Genomic DNA, 14,605 nt, shown 5'->3' with positions numbered 1-14,605 from the left:
TCTCGCCATAAATTCGTTGCCTCGCCACGGCCAAACCGTTTGAGATATCCAAAATCCGTTTGCAATTAAACAACTTCAATGTGTTCGCAACAAGTTAAAAAAGCTTGGTGTAAATTGGATAAACCCTGTAGGAGTAGTAGTATAAAATTCATAGCCTGTTTTTTCAAAAAATTAACATTCAAACCAAAATAGCTGACTTCCTGTTGGTCGGAGCTAATGAATGTAAATTAGAAAATTGTCCGGCTTGATGAGAATAATATGTGTACCGAGTTTGGTGACTGTAGGAAAAACTAACCCCCACTTTTGTCAAAAGGTGGCGCTACTGAGCCCCTCCACCACGCCCATTTCTATGGCTTTGTCCATGTCTACTGGTTGACAATATTGATGTGTGTGTCGAGTTTCATGCAATTTGAAGCATGTTAAGAGCCTCAAAAACACTCAAGAATATTATTACAGTTTGACCTGTTGCCATGGCAACAATATTTCAAATATCAAAAATCCTGTCATAGGTCTACATCTGCTGTGTATTGACATTACACTGATGAAGTTTGAAGCAAATCAGGTAAAAATAAGAGGGTGATCTCAAAACATTTCAAAAAGTGATACACTTCCTGCTGCCAGTTGGTGGCGCTATAACTTTGACTCACAATAGTCACATCCATGTGATCAGACTCCTATAACGAACACACTCGTGAAGTTTCATAAAGATCAATATATGTATTAAGACGTTATAACACATTTCCTGTTTCCTTTTTCTCGCCATAAATTCGTTGCCTCGCCACGGCCAAACCGTTCGAGATATCAAAAATCCCCTGGCAATTTTTAATCATCAGTGTCTTGACTTCATGCTGACCGAGTTTGGTGGCGATCGGATTAATCGTCTAGGAGGAGTATATCAAATTCCAGAGCATGCGTTTTTCAAACAACCCTTAATAGCTGACTTCCTGTTGGCGTGGCGATTAACTTAGAGCGCGAAAGTTGTTCGGCCCGATGAGGTCTATATGTGTACCGAGTTTCATACTAATACGTGCAAGCATGTTTAATATATGGACCAAATTTTCAGACTTTTTTCAAGGGGGCGCTGTCGAGCCCCCCTGCCACGCCCGGGTACCAGCCTCTCCGGCGTCCTAATGGCCGCGGATTCCAATGTGTGTGCCAATTTTCAAGAGTTTTTGAGCATGTTAAGGCCCCCAAAAAGCCCCGGAAGACGGAAAAAAAAAAAAAAAAAAAAAAAAAAAAAAATAATAATAATAATAATAATCCTTAGAAGAACAAGAGGGCCCTGCGCGAATTTTCGCTTGGGCCCTAATAATCCTTAGAAGAACAAGAGGGCCCTGCGCGAATTTTCGCTTGGGCCCTAATTAAAGCTGCAAGCAGCGTTGAGAGGGCCCTCGCACCCGGGCTCACCGCCACCCGTTGGCCTCAGGAAAACATTGAACAGTGGGCGTCATGCATTTAAGTGAGTGAATACAGGAGAATTATGCCAAAGTCATTTCGAAATGCCACACTTCCTGCGGCCAACAGGTGGCGCTTTTACCGTAACTGAATTTTGCCATGTTGATGTCATCAGGCCAGGACTATCATTGAACACATGAAGTTTGAAGCAGATCGGACATTGTATGCCTGAGTTACAACAACTTCCTGTTTCTTTCGTGGCGTTAATCGCATAAATTAGCACTCAGCCAAGTGTTGCATGATTTAACGTGTCTCTAGCATGTTTGGTACTTCGTGGCATAATGAAATGTGACTCTGGTAGTGAATTACATTGTGAAGCATGCCATTTCCTGTTGCCAGCAGGTGGCGCTATGACTAACTAAATATTGTCATATAGATGTCTTTAGGCCAGGACTCTTATCACACATGTGAAGTTTGGGGCAGATCGGACATTGTATGCCTGAGTTACAGCAGCTTCCTCTTTCATGGCGAAACATCAGACTTTGTCAGGGTTACACGGACACGCCCTTCAGTGAAAACTCTAGATCTTCGCAATTTAATGTCACAAAGGCCTTTAGATTAGACTGACCAAAAATGACATTGATCTGATTAAATCTCTAGGAGGAGTTCGTTAAAGTACGACGTCTGGAAAATGCAAAAAAACGGTGAATTAACTCAAAATATCTGACTTCCTGTTTGGTTTCGGATTTCGCTCCAAGAGAATTTTTTGTAGGTACTGGGCTGATAAATGTGTGTACCGAATTTCAAAGCCCTAGTGTAATGTAGCGAGCGGGGCTGTACGTTAGATGGCGCTATCGAGCCATTTTGCCACGCCCAATTCCGAAACCCATAACAGACGTAAATTTTCACCACTTCTGACGCGTGTGCAAAGTTTTGTGAGTTTTCGAGCACGTTTAGGCCCTCTCAAATGCGATTCATTTTGGAGAAGAAGAAGAAGAAGAAGAAGAAGAAATATAGCTGCGAGCAGCGATGGCGGGCCCAAGCCCGGTGGCACCGCCACCCCGGTGGCTTCAGGGCAACTGTGCACAGCGGGCAATAGGCACTTAAAACGGTTAAACATCAAAGGACTATGTCAAATTCACTCCACATTTACTGCACTACAAGGTGCCGCTATAGACCCCTTCCTCCCTGCCCATTTTCAAAGGATTACATGTGCCAAGTTTTAACATTATTCTGATGAATTTTGAAGCAAATCAGGTAAAAATAAGAGGGTGATCTCAATGTATGCTGAAAGTGACACATTTTCTGCTTCCAGTTGGTGGCGCTATGACTTTGAATCACAATAGTCAAATCCATGTGATCAGCCTTGTACAACGAAGACTAAGCCAAAGTTTCATCAAAATCAATTAAAGTATGCAGAAGTTATAACACTTTGTTTCCCTTTTCTTGCCATAAATTCGTTGCCTCGCCACGGCCAAACCGTTTGAGATATCCAAAATCCGTTTGCAATTAAACAACTTCAATGTGTTAGCAACAAGTTAAAAAAAGATTGGTGTAAATTGGATAAACCCTGTAGGAGTAGTAGTATAAAATTCATAGCCTGTTTTTTCAAAAAATTAACATTCAAACCAAAATAGCTGACTTCCTGTTGGTCGGAGCTAATGAATGTAAATTAGAAAATTGTCCGGCTTGATGAGAATAATATGTGTACCGAGTTTGGTGACTGTAGGAAAAACTAACCCGGCCTCTTTTGTCAAAAGGTGGCGCTACTGAGCCCCTCCACCACGCCCATTTCTATGGCTTTGTCCATGTCTACTGGTTGACAATATTGATGTGTGTGTCGAGTTTCATGCAATTTGAAGCATGTTAAGAGCCTCAAAAACACTCAAGAATATTATTACAGTTTGACCTGTTGCCATGGCAACAATATTTCAAATATCAAAAATCCTGTCATAGGTCTACATCTGCTGTGTATTGACATTACACTGATGAAGTTTGAAGCAAATCAGGTAAAAATAAGAGGGTGATCTCAAAGCATTTTAAAAGTGATACACTTCTTGCTGCCATTTGGTGGCGCTATAACTTTGACTCACAATAGTTACATCCATGTGATCAGACTACTACAACCAACACACTCCTGAAGTTTCATAAACATCAATCAATGTATGCAGAAGTTATAACACATTTCCTGTTTCCCTTTTCTCGCCATAAATTCGTTGCCTCGCCACGGCCAAACCGTTTGAGATATCCAAAATCCGTTTGCAATTAAACAACTTCAATGTGTTCGCAACAAGTTAAAAAAAGCTTGGTGTAAATTGGATAAACCCTGTAGGAGTAGTAGTATAAAATTCATAGCCTGTTTTTTCAAAAAATTAACATTCAAACCAAAATAGCTGACTTCCTGTTGGTCGGAGCTAATGAATGTAAATTAGAAAATTGTCCGGCTTGATGAGAATAATATGTGTACCGAGTTTGGTGACTGTAGGAAAAACTAACCCCCACTTTTGTCAAAAGGTGGCGCTACTGAGCCCCTCCACCACGCCCATTTCTATGGTTTTGTCCATGTCTACTGGTTGACAATATTGATGTGTGTGTCGAGTTTCATGCAATTTGAAGCATGTTAAGAGCCTCAAAAACACTCAAGAATATTATTACAGTTTGACCTGTTGCCATGGCAACAATATTTCAAATATCAAAAATCCTGTCATAGGTCTACATCTGCTGTGTATTGACATTACACTGATGAAGTTTGAAGCAAATCAGGTAAAAATAAGAGGGTGATCTCAAAACATTTCAAAAAGTGATACACTTCCTGCTGCCAGTTGGTGGCGCTATAACTTTGACTCACAATAGTCACATCCATGTGATCAGACTCCTATAACGAACACACTCGTGAAGTTTCATAAAGATCAATATATGTATTAAGACGTTATAACACATTTCCTGTTTCCTTTTTCTCGCCATAAATTCGTTGCCTCGCCACGGCCAAACCGTTCGAGATATCAAAAATCCCCTGGCAATTTTTAATCATCAGTGTCTTGACTTCATGCTGACCGAGTTTGGTGGCGATCGGATTAATCGTCTAGGAGGAGTATATCAAATTCCAGAGCATGCGTTTTTCAAACAACCCTTAATAGCTGACTTCCTGTTGGCGTGGCGATTAACTTAGAGCGCGAAAGTTGTTCGGCCCGATGAGGTCTATATGTGTACCGAGTTTCATACTAATACGTGCAAGCATGTTTAATATATGGACCAAATTTTCAGACTTTTTTCAAGGGGGCGCTGTCGAGCCCCCCTGCCACGCCCGGGTACCAGCCTCTCCGGCGTCCTAATGGCCGCGGATTCCAATGTGTGTGCCAATTTTCAAGAGTTTTTGAGCATGTTAAGGCCCCCAAAAAGCCCCGGAAGACGGAAAAAAAAAAAAAAAAAAAAATAATAATAATAATCCTTAGAAGAACAAGAGGGCCCTGCGCGAATTTTCGCTTGGGCCCTAAGAAGAAGAAATATAGCTGCGAGCAGCGATGGCGGGCCCAAGCCCGGTGGCACCGCCACCCCGGTGGCTTCAGGGCAACTGTGCACAGCGGGCAATAGGCACTTAAAACGGTTAAACATCAAAGGACTATGTCAAATTCACTCCACATTTACTGCACTACAAGGTGCCGTTATAGAGCCCCTCTTCCCTGCCCATTTTCAAAGGATTACATGTGCCAAGTTTTAACATTATTCTGATGAATTTTGAAGCAAATCAGGTAAAAATAAGAGGGTGATCTCAATGTATGCTGAAAGTGACACATTTTCTGCTTCCAGTTGGTGGCGCTATGACTTTGAATCACAATAGTCAAATCCATGTGATCAGCCTTGTACAACGAAGACTAAGCCAAAGTTTCATCAAAATCAATTAATGTATGCAGAAGTTATAACACTTTGTTTCCCTTTTCTTGCCATAAATTCGTTGCCTCGCCACGGCCAAACCGTTTGAGATATCCAAAATCCGTTTGCAATTAAACAACTTCAATGTGTTAGCTATGGGATCAGATTCCCGCCAATAGTATTGCGGTCACGGATCAAAAAATAATACCACATGTATAACACATGTAAAAATATATAGCACAAACTTAAAAAAAATAATGCAAAATGATCGGAATGGCAAAGAACATGGTCACGGATCAAAATATAATAAGCGTAAATTGAAAAATTAAAAGCACATTTAAAAAACATAACAAGCATGAATCAAAACTTTAAACACATTAAAAATGATATTGCACAAATCTTAAAGTTGTGTTTATGCGTTCTTAAAAGTTGTTTTCCTTGCTTTTATTAGTCTTTTCTTTCTGCTCTCTTTACATTTTCTGCTTATATTTTACTCTTTTGTGCGCTTGTGCAGTTTTTCTCTTTGCTCTTCTTTCTACGTTCTGCTCTTGCTTTTCCAAATGTTGCAGTTCGAGTTTCATGTAAATTAGGCTGGGCTTAAGCGCCACCATTGGTCCACTAATTCTAGATTGACAGCTCCTCCTCTAGCCAATCAATCGAAGGGAGGGAGATGACATCACTTCAATGCGACTCATGGCTACTGATGCTCACACTCATACAGGAGAAGATAACAGTTTAATCTGAAACTTTACAAGGACTTTCAATCTGTAAAGTTATCTGAACTATGGACAAATAATTCCTCTTTTTGAGATACTCATTTTATTGTGCAGTCTACTTATGATTGTTAATCTTTATGTTCATAATATATGGTATTTGGTGTTAAAATATTACTTGGCTCATGGTGCTAATATGCTAAGGCTACTGTAGCTAATATATTTCTTAATTGTTGTTAAACGATCATAGGTAAATTAATTCTAAGACTGAATGTATCATCTCTGCATTGACTACGATAGTGTTACAGAGAAGATAGTTACAGAAACCAGGTGGATTTGATATGCAGTGATTTATTCACACATTTATTGTGTTTAATTACATAACTACATAATTGCACAATACTATAAGATTAATGTTTTAAATAAAAACAAAATTACAGATACAGATATGTAGGTGGCGAAAAGTTCATTCAAACTTCTCGTTCAAATCAGGAATTCATTAATGAAACACTGCTGTGTTGCTCAGAGACGAGCGAAGCTGTTCTGCTGTGACTTTGTTTGATACTCCTTTCATTAAAATAGTGCAAAAACACATTCAAAATTAACTTATAGCTATATTGATTTATACAACAGCTCAATCAACATTTGCAATTGCTCTAATATTGGGGAAAACACTGATGTGAAGGCTATTGATTAACTTTATAATTTTATAATCTCAGTGTTAAAATGTGATCAAATTCATAAACCAACACCCGTGTCAATGACATACTGTACATGGAAGACAAAATCTATAAATCTGTTTACAGGAAAACAATACATGACAAAATATGCACAGTTTACTATTACAAGCAACATACGATGATCTAAACCAGTGGTTCCCAAACTTTTCAGAGTGGAGTACCCCCTGAGACACTTACCATCCTTCTGCGTAACCCCTCTCTTCCACTTAGATTGTAAATTTTCCATTAAGGGACAATATTTGCCCCCTAAATTGACTTTCTAGTGCAGTTTTTGATCTTTATGAATACCTTTACAACAATAATAATGTTTTAAATTAAAAAATGTTCAATAGAGAAATATGCAATGCTAAAAACGTGAAAAGTGATTATTTTAAATACTAAAACCGCCAGTAGATGGCGGTAAGTCACTGTCTTAATGCCTGAGTCATCGAGTCATTCATTCAAAGAAGCAAGTGGCTATATTTATGAATGAATCATGACTTTCACGAACAATTCATTCAAAGTTGCAGATTCGTTCTCGAAGCACTGCTGTGTTGTAATTATGCTGTTGTTTTCGTTGCAAAATAGAGCAAATACTGACAATACTGTGAAGAATAACACTTAATATTACCCCTTTGTTTGTTGAACTGTTGTGTGGATATTTGGATTTGCATTCTTGCTCATATAATATTATCAACATTAAAAACAAGAACTCACAAAAGGTAGGCTATGTTTTGTATCAAGAGCTCGAATCTTAAATTGATATTTAAGCCCTTTTTGTGCCAGGCTATTGTTCTTCGTGCTAGTAAGTGCTAAATCTGCAGGTACAGAATGGCAGTATGTTGCGCGTTTTGCTCAGGCTGCAGACTCCCCACGCAACCTATACTGGCTATGCACCCATATGTGCGCTGCATGTGGAAATGGACTCTGTCAGATTTGACCGCAAAAGATATGGTATTTTGATTGGATGTCATATGGCATATTGTACCTGTTAGAAAATACATGATCAGTTTTAATGTTATTTTAATGTAGAGAAGAATTAAATGAATGGCAAAATTCTGCATTTTGTTCGCGTAACGTTACCCCCTCTGTCACCTCACGTACCCGTTTGGGAACTACTGATCTAAACAATTGCCATGGCATATCTTACTTTAAATGTAATTCACGAGCAAATATATTAGCCTAGTAAGGTAGGTTTCATATGTTATATTCTCTTGTGCAAAAGACAGGAATAAAAGAGACAACAAGCAAGCATATTATTATTAATATTATTGTATGAATACTAAAAATATCTAACAGTAACATAACAGGTATAGACGAGCCAGGCACACATAAGAGTGATGTTGTGAGGCTGCTGCATGGTGGACGCTGCGTTTCACGGTGCCAAGTCCAGTGATATGTGCATTAAAGATTAATATAACAATGATAGATCGTCAGACAGGCACAACTGTGACAAGTTGTCGTTAGGATGGTAAATTTAACAATAAAAGATTGTCCAGGTAGAAGTAGCCTATATACCAGTGACAGGTCGAGTTGCAGGTACATATGTATGAAGGTACATATGTACATATGTTATAATGTATATATATACATTATAACAGTGTCCTGCAACAGAAAGAGTTTACCCCAGCTCGGAAATTGCCAGCTGTGATGGTTATCTTCTCCTGTATGAGTGTGAGCATCAGTAGCCATGAGTCGCATTGAAGTGATGTCATCTCCCTCCCTTCGATTGATTGGCTAGAGGAGGAGCTGTCAATCTAGAACTAGTGGACCAATGGTGGCGCTTAAGCCCAGCCTAATTTACATGAAACTCGAATTGCAACATTTGGAAAAGCAAGAGCAGAACGTAGAAAGAAGAGCAAAGAGAAAAACTGCACAAGCGCACAAAAGAATAAAATATAACCAGAAAATGTAAAGAGAGCAGAAAGAAAAGAGTAATAAAAGCAAGGAAAACAACTTTTAAGAACGCATAAACACATGTTTAAGATTTGTGCAATATCATTTTTAATGTGTTTAAAGTTTTGATTCATGCTTGTTATTTTTTTAAATATGCTTTTGATTTTTCGATTTACGCTTATTATATTTTGATCCGTGACCATGTTCTTTGCCATTCCGATCATTTTGCATTATTTTTTTAAGTTTGTGCTATATATTTTTACATGTGTTTTTAAATTTGTGATTCACGTTTATTATTTTTTGATCCGTGACTGCAATACAATTGGCGGGAATCTGACCCCATAGTTAGCAACAAGTTAAAAAAAGCTTGGTGTAAATTGAATAAACCCTGTAGGAGTAGTAGTATAAAATTCATAGCCTGTTTTTTCAAAAAATTAACATTCAAACCAAAATAGCTGACTTCCTGTTGGTCGGAGCTAATGAATGTAAATTAGAAAATTGTCCGGCTTGATGAGAATAATATGTGTACCGAGTTTGGTGACTGTAGGAAAAACTAACCCCCACTTTTGTCAAAAGGTGGCGCTACTGAGCCCCTCCACCACGCCCATTTCTATGGCTTTGTCCATGTCTACTGGTTGACAATATTGATGTGTGTGTCGAGTTTCATGCAATTTGAAGCATGTTAAGAGCCTCAAAAACACTCAAGAATATTATTACAGTTTGACCTGTTGCCATGGCAACAATATTTCAAATATCAAAAATCCTGTCATAGGTCTACATCTGCTGTGTATTGACATTACACTGATGAAGTTTGAAGCAAATCAGGTAAAAATAAGAGGGTGATCTCAAAGCATTTTAAAAGTGATACACTTCTTGCTGCCATTTGGTGGCGCTATAACTTTGACTCACAATAGTTACATCCATGTGATCAGACTACTACAACCAACACACTCCTGAAGTTTCATAAACATCAATCAATGTATGCAGAAGTTATAACACATTTCCTGTTTCCCTTTTCTCGCCATAAATTCGTTGCCTCGCCACGGCCAAACCGTTTGAGATATCCAAAATCCGTTTGCAATTAAACAACTTCAATGTGTTCGCAACAAGTTAAAAAAAGCTTGGTGTAAATTGGATAAACCCTGTAGGAGTAGTAGTATAAAATTCATAGCCTGTTTTTTCAAAAAATTAACATTCAAACCAAAATAGCTGACTTCCTGTTGGTCGGAGCTAATGAATGTAAATTAGAAAATTGTCCGGCTTGATGAGAATAATATGTGTACCGAGTTTGGTGACCTTAGGAAAAACTAACCCCCCCACTTTTGTCAAAAGGTGGCGCTACTGAGCCCCTCCACCACGCCCATTTCTATGGCTTTGTCCATGTCTACTGGTTGACAATATTGATGTGTGTGTCGAGTTTCATGCAATTTGAAGCATGTTAAGAGCCTCAAAAACACTCAAGAATATTATTACAGTTTGACCTGTTGCCATGGCAACAATATTTCAAATATCAAAAATCCTGTCATAGGTCTACATCTGCTGTGTATTGACATTACACTGATGAAGTTTGAAGCAAATCAGGTAAAAATAAAAGGGTGATCTCAAAACATTTCAAAAAGTGATACACTTCCTGCTGCCAGTTGGTGGCGCTATAACTTTGACTCACAATAGTCACATCCATGTGATCAGACTCCTATAACGAACACACTCGTGAAGTTTCATAAAGATCAATATATGTATTAAGACGTTATAACACATTTCCTGTTTCCTTTTTCTCGCCATAAATTCGTTGCCTCGCCACGGCCAAACCGTTCGAGATATCAAAAATCCCCTGGCAATTTTTAATCATCAGTGTCTTGACTTCATGCTGACCGAGTTTGGTGGCGATCGGATTAATCGTCTAGGAGGAGTATATCAAATTCCAGAGCATGCGTTTTTCAAACAACCCTTAATAGCTGACTTCCTGTTGGCGTGGCGATTAACTTAGAGCGCGAAAGTTGTTCGGCCCGATGAGGTCTATATGTGTACCGAGTTTCATACTAATACGTGCAAGCATGTTTAATATATGGACCAAATTTTCAGACTTTTTTCAAGGGGGCGCTGTCGAGCCCCCCTGCCACGCCCGGGTACCAGCCTCTCCGGCGTCCTAATGGCCGCGGATTCCAATGTGTGTGCCAATTTTCAAGAGTTTTTGAGCATGTTAAGGCCCCCAAAAAGCCCCGGAAGACGGAAAAAAAAAAAAAAAAAAAAAAAAAAAAAATAATAATAATCCTTAGAAGAACAAGAGGGCCCTGCGCGAATTTTCGCTTGGGCCCTAAGAAGAAGAAATATAGCTGCGAGCAGCGATGGCGGGCCCAAGCCCGGTGGCACCGCCACCCCGGTGGCTTCAGGGCAACTGTGCACAGCGGGCAATAGGCACTTAAAACGGTTAAACATCAAAGGACTATGTCAAATTCACTCCACATTTACTGCACTACAAGGTGCCGTTATAGAGCCCCTCTTCCCTGCCCATTTTCAAAGGATTACATGTGCCAAGTTTTAACATTATTCTGATGAATTTTGAAGCAAATCAGGTAAAAATAAGAGGGTGATCTCAATGTATGCTGAAAGTGACACATTTTCTGCTTCCAGTTGGTGGCGCTATGACTTTGAATCACAATAGTCAAATCCATGTGATCAGCCTTGTACAACGAAGACTAAGCCAAAGTTTCATCAAAATCAATTAATGTATGCAGAAGTTATAACACTTTGTTTCCCTTTTCTTGCCATAAATTCGTTGCCTCGCCACGGCCAAACCGTTTGAGATATCCAAAATCCGTTTGCAATTAAACAACTTCAATGTGTTAGCTATGGGATCAGATTCCCGCCAATAGTATTGCGGTCACGGATCAAAAAATAATACCACATGTATAACACATGTAAAAATATATAGCACAAACTTAAAAAAAATAATGCAAAATGATCGGAATGGCAAAGAACATGGTCACGGATCAAAATATAATAAGCGTAAATTGAAAAATTAAAAGCACATTTAAAAAACATAACAAGCATGAATCAAAACTTTAAACACATTAAAAATGATATTGCACAAATCTTAAAGTTGTGTTTATGCGTTCTTAAAAGTTGTTTTCCTTGCTTTTATTAGTCTTTTCTTTCTGCTCTCTTTACATTTTCTGCTTATATTTTACTCTTTTGTGCGCTTGTGCAGTTTTTCTCTTTGCTCTTCTTTCTACGTTCTGCTCTTGCTTTTCCAAATGTTGCAGTTCGAGTTTCATGTAAATTAGGCTGGGCTTAAGCGCCACCATTGGTCCACTAATTCTAGATTGACAGCTCCTCCTCTAGCCAATCAATCGAAGGGAGGGAGATGACATCACTTCAATGCGACTCATGGCTACTGATGCTCACACTCATACAGGAGAAGATAACAGTTTAATCTGAAACTTTACAAGGACTTTCAATCTGTAAAGTTATCTGAACTATGGACAAATAATTCCTCTTTTTGAGATACTCATTTTATTGTGCAGTCTACTTATGATTGTTAATCTTTATGTTCATAATATATGGTATTTGGTGTTAAAATATTACTTGGCTCATGGTGCTAATATGCTAAGGCTACTGTAGCTAATATATTTCTTAATTGTTGTTAAACGATCATAGGTAAATTAATTCTAAGACTGAATGTATCATCTCTGCATTGACTACGATAGTGTTACAGAGAAGATAGTTACAGAAACCAGGTGGATTTGATATGCAGTGATTTATTCACACATTTATTGTGTTTAATTACATAACTACATAATTGCACAATACTATAAGATTAATGTTTTAAATAAAAACAAAATTACAGATACAGATATGTAGGTGGCGAAAAGTTCATTCAAACTTCTCGTTCAAATCAGGAATTCATTAATGAAACACTGCTGTGTTGCTCAGAGACGAGCGAAGCTGTTCTGCTGTGACTTTGTTTGATACTCCTTTCATTAAAATAGTGCAAAAACACATTCAAAATTAACTTATAGCTATATTGATTTATACAACAGCTCAATCAACATTTGCAATTGCTCTAATATTGGGGAAAACACTGATGTGAAGGCTATTGATTAACTTTATAATTTTATAATCTCAGTGTTAAAATGTGATCAAATTCATAAACCAACACCCGTGTCAATGACATACTGTACATGGAAGACAAAATCTATAAATCTGTTTACAGGAAAACAATACATGACAAAATATGCACAGTTTACTATTACAAGCAACATACGATGATCTAAACCAGTGGTTCCCAAACTTTTCAGAGTGGAGTACCCCCTGAGACACTTACCATCCTTCTGCGTAACCCCTCTCTTCCACTTAGATTGTAAATTTTCCATTAAGGGACAATATTTGCCCCCTAAATTGACTTTCTAGTGCAGTTTTTGATCTTTATGAATACCTTTACAACAATAATAATGTTTTAAATTAAAAAATGTTCAATAGAGAAATATGCAATGCTAAAAACGTGAAAAGTGATTATTTTAAATACTAAAACCGCCAGTAGATGGCGGTAAGTCACTGTCTTAATGCCTGAGTCATCGAGTCATTCATTCAAAGAAGCAAGTGGCTATATTTATGAATGAATCATGACTTTCACGAACAATTCATTCAAAGTTGCAGATTCGTTCTCGAAGCACTGCTGTGTTGTAATTATGCTGTTGTTTTCGTTGCAAAATAGAGCAAATACTGACAATACTGTGAAGAATAACACTTAATATTACCCCTTTGTTTGTTGAACTGTTGTGTGGATATTTGGATTTGCATTCTTGCTCATATAATATTATCAACATTAAAAACAAGAACTCACAAAAGGTAGGCTATGTTTTGTATCAAGAGCTCGAATCTTAAATTGATATTTAAGCCCTTTTTGTGCCAGGCTATTGTTCTTCGTGCTAGTAAGTGCTAAATCTGCAGGTACAGAATGGCAGTATGTTGCGCGTTTTGCTCAGGCTGCAGACTCCCCACGCAACCTATACTGGCTATGCACCCATATGTGCGCTGCATGTGGAAATGGACTCTGTCAGATTTGACCGCAAAAGATATGGTATTTTGATTGGATGTCATATGGCATATTGTACCTGTTAGAAAATACATGATCAGTTTTAATGTTATTTTAATGTAGAGAAGAATTAAATGAATGGCAAAATTCTGCATTTTGTTCGCGTAACGTTACCCCCTCTGTCACCTCACGTACCCGTTTGGGAACTACTGATCTAAACAATTGCCATGGCATATCTTACTTTAAATGTAATTCACGAGCAAATATATTAGCCTAGTAAGGTAGGTTTCATATGTTATATTCTCTTGTGCAAAAGACAGGAATAAAAGAGACAACAAGCAAGCATATTATTATTAATATTATTGTATGAATACTAAAAATATCTAACAGTAACATAACAGGTATAGACGAGCCAGGCACACATAAGAGTGATGTTGTGAGGCTGCTGCATGGTGGACGCTGCGTTTCACGGTGCCAAGTCCAGTGATATGTGCATTAAAGATTAATATAACAATGATAGATCGTCAGACAGGCACAACTGTGACAAGTTGTCGTTAGGATGGTAAATTTAACAATAAAAGATTGTCCAGGTAGAAGTAGCCTATATACCAGTGACAGGTCGAGTTGCAGGTACATATGTATGAAGGTACATATGTACATATGTTATAATGTATATATATACATTATAACAGTGTCCTGCAACAGAAAGAGTTTACCCCAGCTCGGAAATTGCCAGCTGTGATGGTTATCTTCTCCTGTATGAGTGTGAGCATCAGTAGCCATGAGTCGCATTGAAGTGATGTCATCTCCCTCCCTTCGATTGATTGGCTAGAGGAGGAGCTGTCAATCTAGAACTAGTGGACCAATGGTGGCGCTTAAGCCCAGCCTAATTTACATGAAACTCGAATTGCAACATTTGGAAAAGCAAGAGCAGAACGTAGAAAGAAGAGCAAAGAGAAAAACTGCACAAGCGCACA

Source organism: Chanodichthys erythropterus, chromosome 19 (assembly GCF_024489055.1).
Source record: "Chanodichthys erythropterus isolate Z2021 chromosome 19, ASM2448905v1, whole genome shotgun sequence".
Taxonomy (NCBI): domain Eukaryota; kingdom Metazoa; phylum Chordata; class Actinopteri; order Cypriniformes; family Xenocyprididae; genus Chanodichthys; species Chanodichthys erythropterus.
Note: the sequence above shows the minus strand (reverse complement) of the source record.